We start from the raw sequence: 13,429 nt of genomic DNA, 5'->3' as shown, positions 1-13,429 counted from the left end.
GATACGAATATATCTGTGTCATGAACCTCTTATCTGATTGTTGGAGTTGGAATCCATTATGTAGAAAACTTGTTCTTTGAGCAGTACCTTAAAGTTACATTTTTGGTCTGTGAGTAGCTATGGAAAGCAAGGTGATGGATCCTTGGTGTTTGCTAGAGGAGATGGCAGCACCTTTCCTAGCAGCCTTTGGGCTCTTCAAATTCAGGAAGGAGCTAACTATTTAAGACCCCCTTAGTTTTAGGGGAAACATTGTTTCAATAATGAGCCCCCTGGGAGAATGGCAGTAGCATAATTTGGTCAAGGCAACTAAAGTGTGAGTCTCTGCAAAAGATTTTCTTGATAGGGGTGAGTGTCTCTTTTTCTTTTTGCTGTTCTCCCTAGTAACACTTTTAGCTTGATAAAGGTAAGTTTTTAGCCTAGTGGTTTTCAGAATCCTTTTACGTAATTAAAAATTAAGAATTCCATTGAGCTTTATGTATGTTATAGCTATTGGTGGGTTGGTAAATGTTTAATGACCAGCAGTCTGAGAAAAAGTCGATTTTGCAGTAGCATTTGCCAGTTTCCATGGTGTACTTACTGCCAAATTCAAGCTATCAGTGTAACACCTCTAAACACAAAGCTGGGAATAGATGTGCTCGATTGGCTCTTGTGAGCTGGTGCAATTCTACTCTAGCACACCACTGTTTACATATATATAGATATTTGCCATACTGGAAAATAAAATTTTAAAACAAAAGAATATACAAACATGCATCCCATTATCTATAAGAATGATGACATTATCATGTGCGGTTTAACCAGCACTGTATACACCAAAGTGTTCTACAGTGAAAAAGGCAAATGACTTTTTAAAAATAAGTGTACAATTTGGCAAAATTTGACATGTATATACATGAAACCACTTCAATCAAGATAATGAATATACCCACCACCCCTAAAAGCTTCTTTGTGCTCTTTTATAATCTCTCTGGCTACTGCTCACATCCTCAGTCAATCACTGATCAGCTTTGTCACTATAGATTAGTTTGAATTTTCCAAAATTACCCAAAAGTGGAATCATACTATAGTTTATTGTGTCTTCTTTCACTCACCATAATTACTTGGAGATTCATCCATGTGTGTGCTTCAGTAATTCATTCCTTTTTTATTGTATGGATGTACTGTAATTTATCCATTCACCTGTTGATAGACATTAGAATTGTTTCCAGTTTTGGGCTATTACAAATAAAACTGCTAGCTACATTTTGTACAAGTTGTTCATTTCTCTTGAGTAATGTCTAGGAGTGGAATGGTGGGGTCTTATGTGTATCTCACTGCCAGTGCCATTTTACTTAGCAGTCTGTCAGAGTCCTAGGTGCTCCACGTCCTCATCAGCACTTGGTATGATGAGCTGTTTAAATTTTAACGATTTTAATATGCATGTAATGTTATTTCATTATAGCTTTAATTTATATTTTCCTAATGACTAAGGATGCTGAAGCATCTTTTCATGTGCTCTTTTGCTGTCTGTATATCCTCTTTGGTGAAGTGTCTGTTCGTATCTTTTTCCCCTATTTTTATGGGGTTATTTATCCTCTTACTGATTAGTAAGCGGTCTTTTTTTCTTTTTTTTAATTATTTATTTATTTATTTATTTATTTTATGGCTGTGTTGGGTCTTCGTTTCTGTGCGAGGGCTTTCTCTAGTTGCGGCGAGCGGGGGCCACTCCTCATTGCGGTGCGCGGGCCTCTCACTATCGCGGGCTCTCTTGTTGCGGAGCACAGGCTCCAGACGCACAGGCTCAGTAATTGTGGCTCACGAGCTTAGTTGCTCCGCGGCATGTGGGATCTTCCCAGACCAGGGCTCAAACCCGTGTCCCCTGCATTGGCAGGCAGACTCTCAACCACTGCGCCACCAGGGAAGCCCAGTAAGCGGTCTTCATATACTCTAGATAAAAGTTCTTTGTTAGGTTTTAGTTTTTACAAATATATTCTCTAAGTTTGAGGAAAAAAAGTCTTCATTTTCTTAAAAGTATTGTTTAAAAAGTAAAAGTTTTAAATTTTCATGAAGGCCAATTAATTGCTTTGTTTTTTATAGTTTGTCATGAATTTAGGTCTATGACCCATTTTATTTTATTTATTTCTTAGTTTTTATTTTATATTGGAGTATAGTTGATTTACAATGTTGTGTTTCAGGTGTACAGCAAAGTGATTCAGTTATACATATACATATATCTATTCTTTTTCAGATTCTTTTCCCACATAGATTATTACAGAGTACTGAGTAGAGTTCCTTGTGCTAAATAGTAGGTCCTTGTTGATTGTCTTTTATATATGGCAGTGTGTATATGTTAATCCCAACTTCCTAATTTATCCCTCCCCCCCGCACCTTTCCCCTTTGGTAACCATAAGTTTGTTTTCTAAGTCTGTGAGTCTGTTTCTGTTTTGTAAGTAGTAAGTTCATTTGTATCATATTTTTTAGATTCCACATATAAGTGATATCATATGATATTTGTCTTTGGCTGACTTCACTTAGTATGATAATCTGTAGGTCCATCCACGTTGCTGCAAATGCCATTACTTCATTCTTTTTTATGGCTAATATTGCATTGTATATATTTACTACATCTTTATCCATTCATCTGTCCATAGACGTTTAGGTTGCTTCCATGTCTTGGCTGTTGTAAGTAGTGCTGCAGTGAACATTGGGGTACATGTATCTTCTCAGAGTATGGTTTCTTCCAGATATATGCCTAAGGATTGCGATTGCTCGATCATATGGTAGCTCTATTTTTAGTTTTTTAAGGAAACTCCATACTTTTCTCATAGTGGCTGTACCAATTTACATTCCCACCAACAGTGCAAGAGGGTTCCCTTTTCTCCACACCCTCTCCAGCATTTACTATTTGTAAACTTTTTTTAAACTATATTATTTTATTAATCTTTTTTAACATCTTTATTGGAGTATAATTGATTTACAATGTTGTGTTAGCTTCTGCTGTATAACAAAGTGAATCAGCTATATGTATACATATATCCCCATATCCCCTCCCTCTTGTGTCTCCCTCCCACCCTCCCTATCCCACCCTCCTAGGTGGTCACAAAGCACCGAGCTGATCTCCCTGTGCTATACAGCTGCTTCCCACTAGCTATCTGTTTTACATTTGGTAGTGTATATATGTCAGTGCTACTCTCTCACAAACTTTTTGATGGTGGCCATTCTGACCCATGTGAGGTGACAACTCATTGTAGTTTGATTTGCATTTCTCTAATAATTAGCAGTGTTGAGCATCTTCTCATGTGCTTTTTGGCCATCTGTATGTCTTCTTTGGAAAAATGTCTATTCAGGTCTTCTCATTTTTTAATTGAGTTGTTTGGTTTTTGTTTGTATGTTTTTTGATATTGAGTTATATGAGGTCTTTATATACTTTGGAGATTAATCCCTCGTTGGTTGCATTGTTTGCAAATATTTTCTCCCATTCTGTGAGTTGTCTTTTCATTTTGTTTATGGTTTCCTTTGCTGTGCAAAAGGTTTTAAGTTTAATTAGGTCCCATTTGTTTATTTTTGTTTTTATTTTCATTACTCTAGGAGGTAGAGTCAAAAAAAATATTGCTGTGATTTATGTCAAAGAGTGTTCTGCCTACATTTCCCTCTAATAAGAGTTTTATAGTATCTGGTCTTACATTTAGGTCTTTAATCCATTTTGAGTTTATTTTTGTTTATGGTGTTGGAGAATGTTCTAATTTCATCCTTTTACATGTGGCTGTCCAGTTTTCCCAGCACCACTTATTGAAGACTGTCTTTTCTCCATTGTATATTCTTGCCTCCTTTGTCATGGATTAATTGACCATAGGTGCATGGGTTTATTTCTGGGCTTTCTCTCCTGTTCCATTGATCTGTGTATTTCTGTTTCTGTGCCAGTAAAATACTGTTTTGATTACTGTAGCTTTGTAGGATAGCCTGAGGTCAGGGAGCCTGAGTCCTCCAGCTCCATTTTTCTTTCTCAAGATTGCTTTCGCTATTCAGGGTATGACCCATTTTGAATTGGTAATTGTTTGTATATGGTGTGAGGTAAGAGTCAAGCTTTTTTTTTTTTTGCTTATAGCTATCCAGTCGTTCCACTGAATTGCCTTGGCATCTTTATTAAAATGAATTGGCCATATATATCTTCATCTATTTCTGGACTTGTCTCTTCTTTTTCATTGATCTACTTATCTATCTTTACACCAGTAACTTACTATGTTGATTACTGTAACTTTTTTCTTTTTCTTTAAATGGTTTGCCTCTTTTTTAAATTTATTTTTTTAATTTATTTTGGGCTGTGCTGGGTCTTCGCTGCTGCGCGTGGGCCTTTCTCTAGTTGCGGTGCGTGGGCTTCTCACTGCGGCGGCCCCTCCCGCTGCAGAGCACCAGCTCCAGGCGCACGGGCCCCAGTAGTTGTGGCTCACGGGCCCAGCTGCTCCACAGTATGTGGGATCTTCCTGGACCAGGGCCGAAACCCGTGTCCCCTGCACTGGCAGGGGGACTCCCAACCACTGTGCCACCAGGGAAGCCCTGTAAATTTATAGTAAGTCTTTAAGTCAGATAGTATTAGTCCTCCAACTTATTTTTCAAAATGGTTTAAACTAAGTCCTTTGTATTTCCATACAAACTTCATAATCAGGTTGTAAATTTCCCCAGAAAAAAAGCCTTTCAGGGTTTTCACTGGGATTGCATTGAATCTATAGAACAGTTTGGTGTAAAGCTGAAGTCTTACCAATACTGAATCACTGACTCAGGAACATGAGATATCTCCTCAGTTATTTAGGCCTTCCTTAATTTCTCTCAGCAGCATTTGTTAGTTCCAGTATAAAAGTAATGCAAATCTTTTGTCCATTTTATCCCTGAAGACTACAAGTGTTTTGATGCTGCAGTATTGTTTTGGAAACATTTCTAGTTTTTCATTGCTAGTGTATAAAATATTTATTTCTGTATATGGTCTTTTATCCTGAAACCTTGCTAAACTCACTCTAGCAGCTTTTTATATGTGTGTATTCCATATGATTTTTCACATAGATGATCATGTCTGCAAATACAGTTTACAAAATAAATAAGCTTCTTCCTTCCAATCTGGTTCTTTTATTTATTTATTTATTCTGGCCTATGGCATTGGCTAGAACCTCTAGTACAGTTCTGAATAGACTAGTGAGTGAACATATTTGTGTTGGTCCTGATCTTACAAGAAAGCACTTAGTCTTTCAAAGATGCCCTCTGTGAGGTTGAGGAAATTCCCTTCTATTCCTAGTGTGCTGAGAGTTTTTATCTGCAAAGGATGTTGGATTTTTTTTCAGATGTCTTATCTGCCTTATTGAGACAAGCTTATCCTTTTTCTTCTTTAGTCTATGTTTATATATTGTGAATTATATTGACTTTGGAATGATAAACCAACCTTATATTCCTGGGATAAATTTTACTTGACCATAATATATTGTTTCTTTTAAAATATATTGCTGGGGCTTCCCTGGTAGCACAGTGGTTAAGAATCCACCTGCCGATGCAGGGGACACAGGTTCGAGCCCTGATCTGGGAAGATCCCACATGCCACGGAGCAACTGGGCCCATGCGCCACAGCTACTGAGCCTGCACTCTGAAGCCCGCGTGCCACAACTACTGAAGCCCATGCGCCTAGAGCCCATGCTCCGCAACAGGGGAAGCCACCTGAATGAGAAGCCTGTGCACTGCAACGAGGAGTGGCCCCCACTCACTGCAACTAGAGCAGCAATGAAGACCCAACGCAGCCAAAAATAAATAAATTAAAAAAAAAAAAACCAAAAAACCCTCTGCTTTATTTAAAAAAATAAATTGCTGGGTTTGATTTGCTTACATTTTAAGAATTTTCTTTCCTTGTAATACCTGTGTCTAGTTTAGGAATTAGGGTCTGCTGGCCTCAGAATGACTTAGGATGTATTTCCTTCTCTTCAATGGACTGAGAATTATGTGGTAATTTGTATCTCGTCTCTTAATTTTGATTATTCTGGCCATTTATCAATTTTGTTGATCTTTCAGTAGAACCAGCTTTTGGTCCCATTGACTTTTATCTGTTTTTCGGATTTGATTTTGCTTATTTCTGCTCTTATTTTCTTTCTTCTGTTTACTTTGGGTTTCATTTGCTCTTATTTTTCTAGTTTCTTAAACTGGGTGCTTAGGGTCATTGAAGACCTTTCCTCCTTTCTAATAAAGTTGTTTAATGCTATAAATTTCCCTCTAAGTATTGCTTTAATTGCATCCCCAATCTTTGATGTATTTTCATTTAGTTTAAAATTGTCTTATTTTCCTTTTAATGTCGTCTTTATCCAAGGGTTATTATTTATGTTAATTTCAAAATATTTGGGGATTTTCCAAATCTGTTGATTTATAATTTGATTCCATTGTGGCCAGATAACATACCTTGTATAATTTGAATACTTTTAAATTTAATGAGATTTGTTTTATGGCCCAGAATATGCTCTTAGTAAATGTTCTATGTGCAGTTGAAAAGAATGTGTATTCTGCTGTTATTATGGATGGAGTGTTCTGTAAATGTCAATTAAGTCGTATTGGGTGATAGTGTTTTAAGTCTTCTATATCTGTAGTCATTTTCTAATTTTTCTATCAGTTATTATCAGAGGGGTGTTGATATCTGAGTATAATTGTGGATTTGTCTGTTTCTCATTACAGTTCTCTCATTTTTTGCTTCAGGTATGTTAAAGCTCTCTTATTAGTGCATATTTAGGGCTGTTACGTCATCTTGATGAATTGGCCCTTTTTTCATTATGAAATAACACTTTATCTCTCTATTATTTTTGCTCTAAAGGGACTTTGTCTGATAGTAATAATGCCAGTCCAACTTTCTTTTGATAAGTATTATCAATCACGATATATCTTTTTCCATCAATTCTTTTAACTTACTTGTGTCTTCATATTTAAAGTGGGTTTCTTTTAGGCACCATACAGGTGGATCATACATTTTTTTAAATCCAGTTTGATAATCTCTGCTTCTTAATTGGGTTTTTTTTTGACCATTTATATTTAATGTGATTGATATGGTTGCATTTAAATCTACCATTTAAAAATTTTGTATTTATCTTATTTGTTCTTTGTTCCCTTTTTCCTTGCCTTCTCCTTCTTGGATTAACTGAATATCACTCTTTGATTCACTTTGTCTCCTCTGTTGGATTATAAATGATAATTCTTTGTGGTGTTATTTTAATTGTTCCATTAGGGTTTGTAGTATGCATCCTTAACATGTCAGTCTACCTTCAAGTAGTATAACACTTGATATGTAAGGATCTTACAGCAGTATACTTCATTTCACTCCTTTTTTATTGTCATATTTTGTACTTCAACATATATATATAAACCCCACAACACACTGCTGTTTTTGTTTCAAACAAACAGCCAGTAATCTTCTAAAGAGATTTTAAAAGTAGGTGTCTTTTATGTTTACCAACACATTATCATCTCTAGTACTCTTCATTAGAGTAGATTCATTTTCCTTCTGCTTGAGGGACATCCTTTAACATTTCTGGTAGTGTAGATCTGCTGGTGCTTAATTCTTTCAGCTTTTGTATGTATGAAAAAAAGTATTTTGCTTTCATTTTAAAAAATATATTTTTATTGATTATAGAATTCTAGGTTCACCTTTTTTTTTCCTTTGAATAATTAAAATATTTTGCTCTACTGTCTTCTGGCTTACTTTCTCAGAGGTGAAGTGTACTGTCATTTGTACCTGTTGTTCCTCTTGTAATGTCTTTTTTTTCTCTTTCTGCTCTTAAGATTTTCTCATTACTGCTTTTACAGAATTTGATTACAGGATGTGCTTTAGTGTAGTTTTCTTCATGTGTCTTATGCTTGGGGTTCTATGAGATTCTTGTGTCCTTGGGTTTACGTTCTCATCAAATTTAGAACATTATCATCAGCTACTGTTTCTTAAAAGTTTAGGTTTCTGGGCAAATGTTCTGCTCCACTGGCACTAATTTTAAGTCTTTTATGCTGCTCCTTAAGCACTGCTGTATAGGTTTTGGTGGTGAATGGGTTTAATAAAGCCAGGGGATGGAAAGGGAAAAGACGTGTTCTGTGATGTTTGCACTCACCAAACAAACATACTGCCAGGGTGGCAGGCTTAATATGAGCTTTTCTCCTTTATGCCTTATGAACACCTTTGTGTCAGAGTTTCTTGTCAAATTATTATCTTCATTCAGGTCTACTTCTTCTTGAGTGAAGATTGGAGGGTAAGTAAAAAAAAATAGCTGTTGAAGAGACTTCACTTCAGGAAAAAAAAAATGGTCTTGTTAAAATCAGGAAGTAAAAAATTAAGCCCCTGATCTACAAATTACTAAAAACACATACATACAAGGACATTACCTCTTGTTCAATGATTACTTGGTAGCTGGTTCATAATTCACCAAATGAATAAGAATCTGGAAGACTGGAGCATGGTGGGCAAGGTGCAGTTTGTGATCCTAGCGTTTCTTGGAATATTTTAAACCCTACAAATGTATTCCTTTGTGTGCAACTATTCTAACTACTATTGTGTCTGTAGGATCATTCTGAAAGTTTCTCTCTCAAAACAAAACAAAAACCATGCCATCCTGTAAAAAACTTTTTTTTTCACCCAGTTACTTAAAGGAGTCTTTTTTACTCACCAGTTAATTCTTGTTTTTCAGTTACTTTACAGACCCTTTTAGACAGATTCTCCCCCTCACCATTCTAGTTACACTTCTCTGGCAAAGACTACTAATGATCTATTTGCAGACCTGTCCATTTGGCCTCTTGAAATGCAAGACCATCAACGTGACCTTGGTCTTACTACCTCTCTGACCACTTTTTCATTGCCAACTTTGTCCCTTAGATGTTGATGTTTCCCAGTTTTATTTTAGTCCTTTTTGTCCTGATGATGTAATCTCATCTACATGCATGGTCTTAAGTATATGCTGATAATCCTCACACAGGTAGTTCCACTATTGGTGTCTCCTAACCAGTTTAACAGCTTCATCTTGCTGGAATCTAACTTGGATGGCTTGTTTTCAGCTCAGACTCATAATGTCCCTTAACTTAGTTTTTGTGTGTGTGTGTGTGTTTTGTGATGTCCCCATCTTCTAGAAAGCTCCTTACCTAAATCCTAATTATTACTCAAGGCCTAGCAGAATTTATTACTGTCATGTATTTCCATACCACAGTGTATATAACTTTATGGCACCGAAACTCATCCTAGTTTTGGAGCTCCTTGAGCCACCCAATGGGTGCTCAGTAAGTGCTGAGTTGGAGTGAATTCATTCCTACAGTTTGTACTTGTACATGTGCCAGTTTTCTGGTTAAATAACTTCTGTATATCCTGGAATGGTTCCCTTACCCTAAGGGATTCTAATCTGGGAAGATCTAGGACATGGAATAGCTTCATATAATTTAGAGCTGGATGGGAACTTCATTTACTTAAGATCACACAGCCAGTGGAAAGCTGTGTTAGTTAGAACAAAGGTCAACTGATTCTCAGACCAATAAGACTTTTCCCTGCACTATGCTGTTGTCCAAAATAGACACTGTAATCTTCTAAACTCATGAAAGATTAAGCTCGAGGTGAATTAGTAAGAGCTAAGAACACGTAGAGATGGGTAGTTCATTCTCCATAGGTCTCTTTAGTTTCTGCATGTCTCGCAAATAGAGGCACTGATAGCTTTTATTCCAGACTGTTATTTCAAAGATGTTTGTAATAAAGTGAACAGCTTTAGAAGACAGAGACGGTCTCTTTACTAACCAGTACAATAAGAATAATGTTTCCCTCTGATGCAAAAGTTAGGCAGGTTTGCGTGTGGCCAGCTCATTAAGATTTGGGTTTCCTAAACTTGGAGTTCCTCAGCTGTGATACAAACCCACTCCATGTGCAGCCTCCACCTAGATTACTCTGGGTCACCTCTGTGGGATGTGGGGTGCAAAGCAAACATGAAGCTCATGTTGCTTACCGTGCTCTAAGTAATTAAATCCATCGTCTCTGACCCAGGATCTCACGTCTTCTGCTAGCCTTCATGAAACTGTTGTTTGGAAGAAGGGTAAAATCTTAGACCCTTCACAGTTCTTGTAGATATTCTGAGAAATAAAATTGAGTAAAATTTGCTTAATATAGCAGTTCACTGAAATTTAGACCATGGGTCATCTGTGCAGAGAATCCCACCTGTTCTATCTGGTCCCCCCTTGCTTTAAACTTTCCAGCCCCCAAAATGGTGTCCAGGAGTCTGTTTCAGTCATGGTCTTCCTCCCCTCTATTTGCTCTAGAAGCCCTATCCGCCAAACCCTCTCATGGCCTCTAGGACAGCACTTGCAGAGTCATGGTATATTCCAGCACTAGAAAAGTTGCTGGAGAAATCGAACCACGTTTCCCTGGGCTCTGAACGGTAGCTGTCATGTTGGCCTGCAGCCTCTTCCAACGTTGAACTTCCTCCCCTCCTCTGGTTAGCACCATTCCTGTCCCAGTGATCAGCAGGCTCTTTAATCCCTTCTAGCATGTAGGCCATCTAGAAGGGTCTAATATTAGCTCTCAACCCCCAAAAGAATTTGTGCACCGTCTGCTTGAAATAAACCAGACTGTAGTTTTCATACTGCCTAATTTTAAGAGTTTCAAAACACCTGGAAAGAGCATCTTACTTCTGATGTTTCTTCTAGGTATTGGCAGAGGCATCTCAACTGTTACCCTCATGAAGAGCAGGCTTTTGGCCTGGTGATTATACCATGATCATATGTATTGTACATCACAAATGCTCTAGCTCTTGACTAAACCTCCACTCTGGGCCTAAAACACCTTTGGCCAAAATTTAAGTGCATGTGAAATCATGCTGAACTTTGCGATACTCAAAATAATTGCTTTAAACTGTAAGCTGTGTTGTATACAATAACCGAAGGAGTACTAGTTTCCTGTGGCTGTCATAACAAACTGCCATGTATTTCTAGTGGCTAAAACAACAGGAACTCACTCTCTCATAGTTCTGAAGGCCAGAAGTCCGAAGTCAGTTTCACTGGGCCGAAATCAAGATGTCAGCAGGGCCAAGTTCTGCTCTAGGGCAGAATCCATTTCTTGCCTTTCCAGCTTCTGGTGGCTGCCAGCATTCCTTGGCTTGTGGCCACATCACTCTGATCTCTGCCTGTTGTCGCACTGTCTTCTCTTCTCCTGAAATCTCCCTTTTACAAGGACATTTGTAATTATATTTGGGGTCCACCTAGATAACCCGGGATATTTTCCCCATCTCAAGATTCTTAACTGAATAACACCTGCAAAGTCCATTTTTGCCACATAAATAGGTAACATCCACAGGTTCCAGGGATCAAGATCTGGATATCTTTTGGAGGACCATTATTCATTCTATCACAGTGTGTTAAGGCTTACAAATAGATCAAGTTAAAATTCTTGTCACTTTGTTTGCAGATCACTTTTGCAGAGAACTAAAGGTAGGCTTGATTAATTATTACTGCTCCCATCACCACTCCCATATTATTTCTTTATAAATACAAAGACCATACAACCCAACTTACCCAGGACAGTCTTGAGTAGTTATTACTTTATGCTCAAAAATTTCTTGGGTAAATTATATAGTCTTCCTGTTTATAAACAGCCTTAAGAAGATGACATTAGTTGAGCTCTCCTGGGAAAAAGGACTACTTAAACTACCATTTGAGTCTCCACAGGGCAGAAAGTTCTATCTGAATTGTGTTTTAAAGCCAAAGCTGCTTACTATTGCTTTGAGATCTATTCCCTATTCATACCACAAATACTCAAGGGTGGTAGATATTTTCAGGTATCCTCTCTTAAAGGCTCCAAGTGGTTGAAAACTGATCTAAACTCACTGGTGAAACCAGTTTGAGTATAAACTTAGTCACAGGCCTCAGGTCTGATTGGTAAACTTCCAGGCTGTTGTGCAAGTATGGGTAAGGTATACATAGGAATAAAGTAAGTGGCTCTACTAGCAGTTCTTAGAGCTTCGCTTCACCAGGAGGAAGGATGGGGAAACTCCATCTTTAATACCCAAAACTTATTGTGCTTCAGATACTAATGTGTCCAGTATGTCCCTTTTTTCAAAGTTAGTTTGAGCCCACAAAGAATGATTATGAATTTACCCAATACTATGGTAAATGAATAAGCTACCTATCTTTCTATTTAAAGAATAGATGATTGAAAAGCTTGAATGTAATATTTATTTGGTGAATTTACATGTGAGGTCATTTACAATAGAAAAGACACAGACAGACGCAGCTTTCAGTGCGGTTTCAAATATTTTTCAGAACAGGCAATATAGTCCATGAGGATTTGGAATGTTAGTATTGAATGGTACATGCTTCAGTTTCCTTTGTGTGTTTTCTACTGAACCCCAAGGGGTAGGAAGCGAGAAGAGAGAAGAAAATATCAGTGTTAATGTAAATACAGCCATGCAAATAAAAACTTTTTAAAGTCAGAGGTTATTCAGAGATGCAGAACATTTCTGTATTCAGGGCTTATTATAGTAGGTGCAAAATTTAAAAACTAAAATGCAGAGCTCTCAAACCAAACATTCCATTATCCAAACCATCTTAAATTATGTTAACTGTCCCCCACCAATTATTGCCCCTTCAGTATTTTCCAGACTCTGACTTTGGAAGGGAGTCATTTCTAGTAGCTTCTAAAAAGACAGCATTTTGACAAAACCTTTTGGTTTCAATAGGATAAAGCACCCTTTTAAAGAGGGGTAAAATGCTCATTTACTCCCAACAATGTAAACTCTAATTAGATACCATTTCCAGAAAAGTACAACTGAAGGCTTGCTCTTTTTATTATACTCAGACTTAAGTAAACCTCTCCCCACCCTGAATATCTCAAAACAAGGGACTCTTTAAGAACACCTCTCCACCCCACCAGAAAAATCCAGCATATAAGCAAAAGGATGATCTATAAAGTAACAATTGGAAAAAATACAAAGTGATTTCTAAGTAAGAGGGTGAGGTAAAGGTAAAATGAACAAAACAAAACAAAAATCTGCTGTCAGTAACCTTAGTGTAGTGTGGACACGGTCAGTCAGCCAGGCCTTAGAGACCAAGGTTAGTTCAAAACTAAAATGCGCTCCACGCGTCCTCAGCATCTTTGAAAATACTGGCTCAAAATCCCTTAAGTACATGTAGCCATAGTTAAGAAGCATTAAACTTGTCACTTCAGGAAATACTATGTTCTGGATCTGAGACTTTCATCCTTTTTGAACTGTTAGGCCACATTTTCTTCACTAGAAATTTTAAGCTTATTAACTACTTATCACACTTACTTCGTCTTTACATACACAACCAACCTGCATTTTCTTTAAAAAGTACACTGTTAAATAGTAATACCTATTGTAGAAAATAGCCATGGGCAATTATAAATACATTTTCATTTCATCTTACCTCTTGCCTGGTCTGCTCTCCCATTAATTCTCAGTCTTCT

The sequence above is a fragment of the Balaenoptera ricei genome, chromosome 4 (genome assembly GCF_028023285.1).
Source record: "Balaenoptera ricei isolate mBalRic1 chromosome 4, mBalRic1.hap2, whole genome shotgun sequence".
In the NCBI taxonomy this organism is placed as follows: Eukaryota; Metazoa; Chordata; class Mammalia; order Artiodactyla; family Balaenopteridae; genus Balaenoptera; species Balaenoptera ricei.
Note: the sequence above shows the minus strand (reverse complement) of the source record.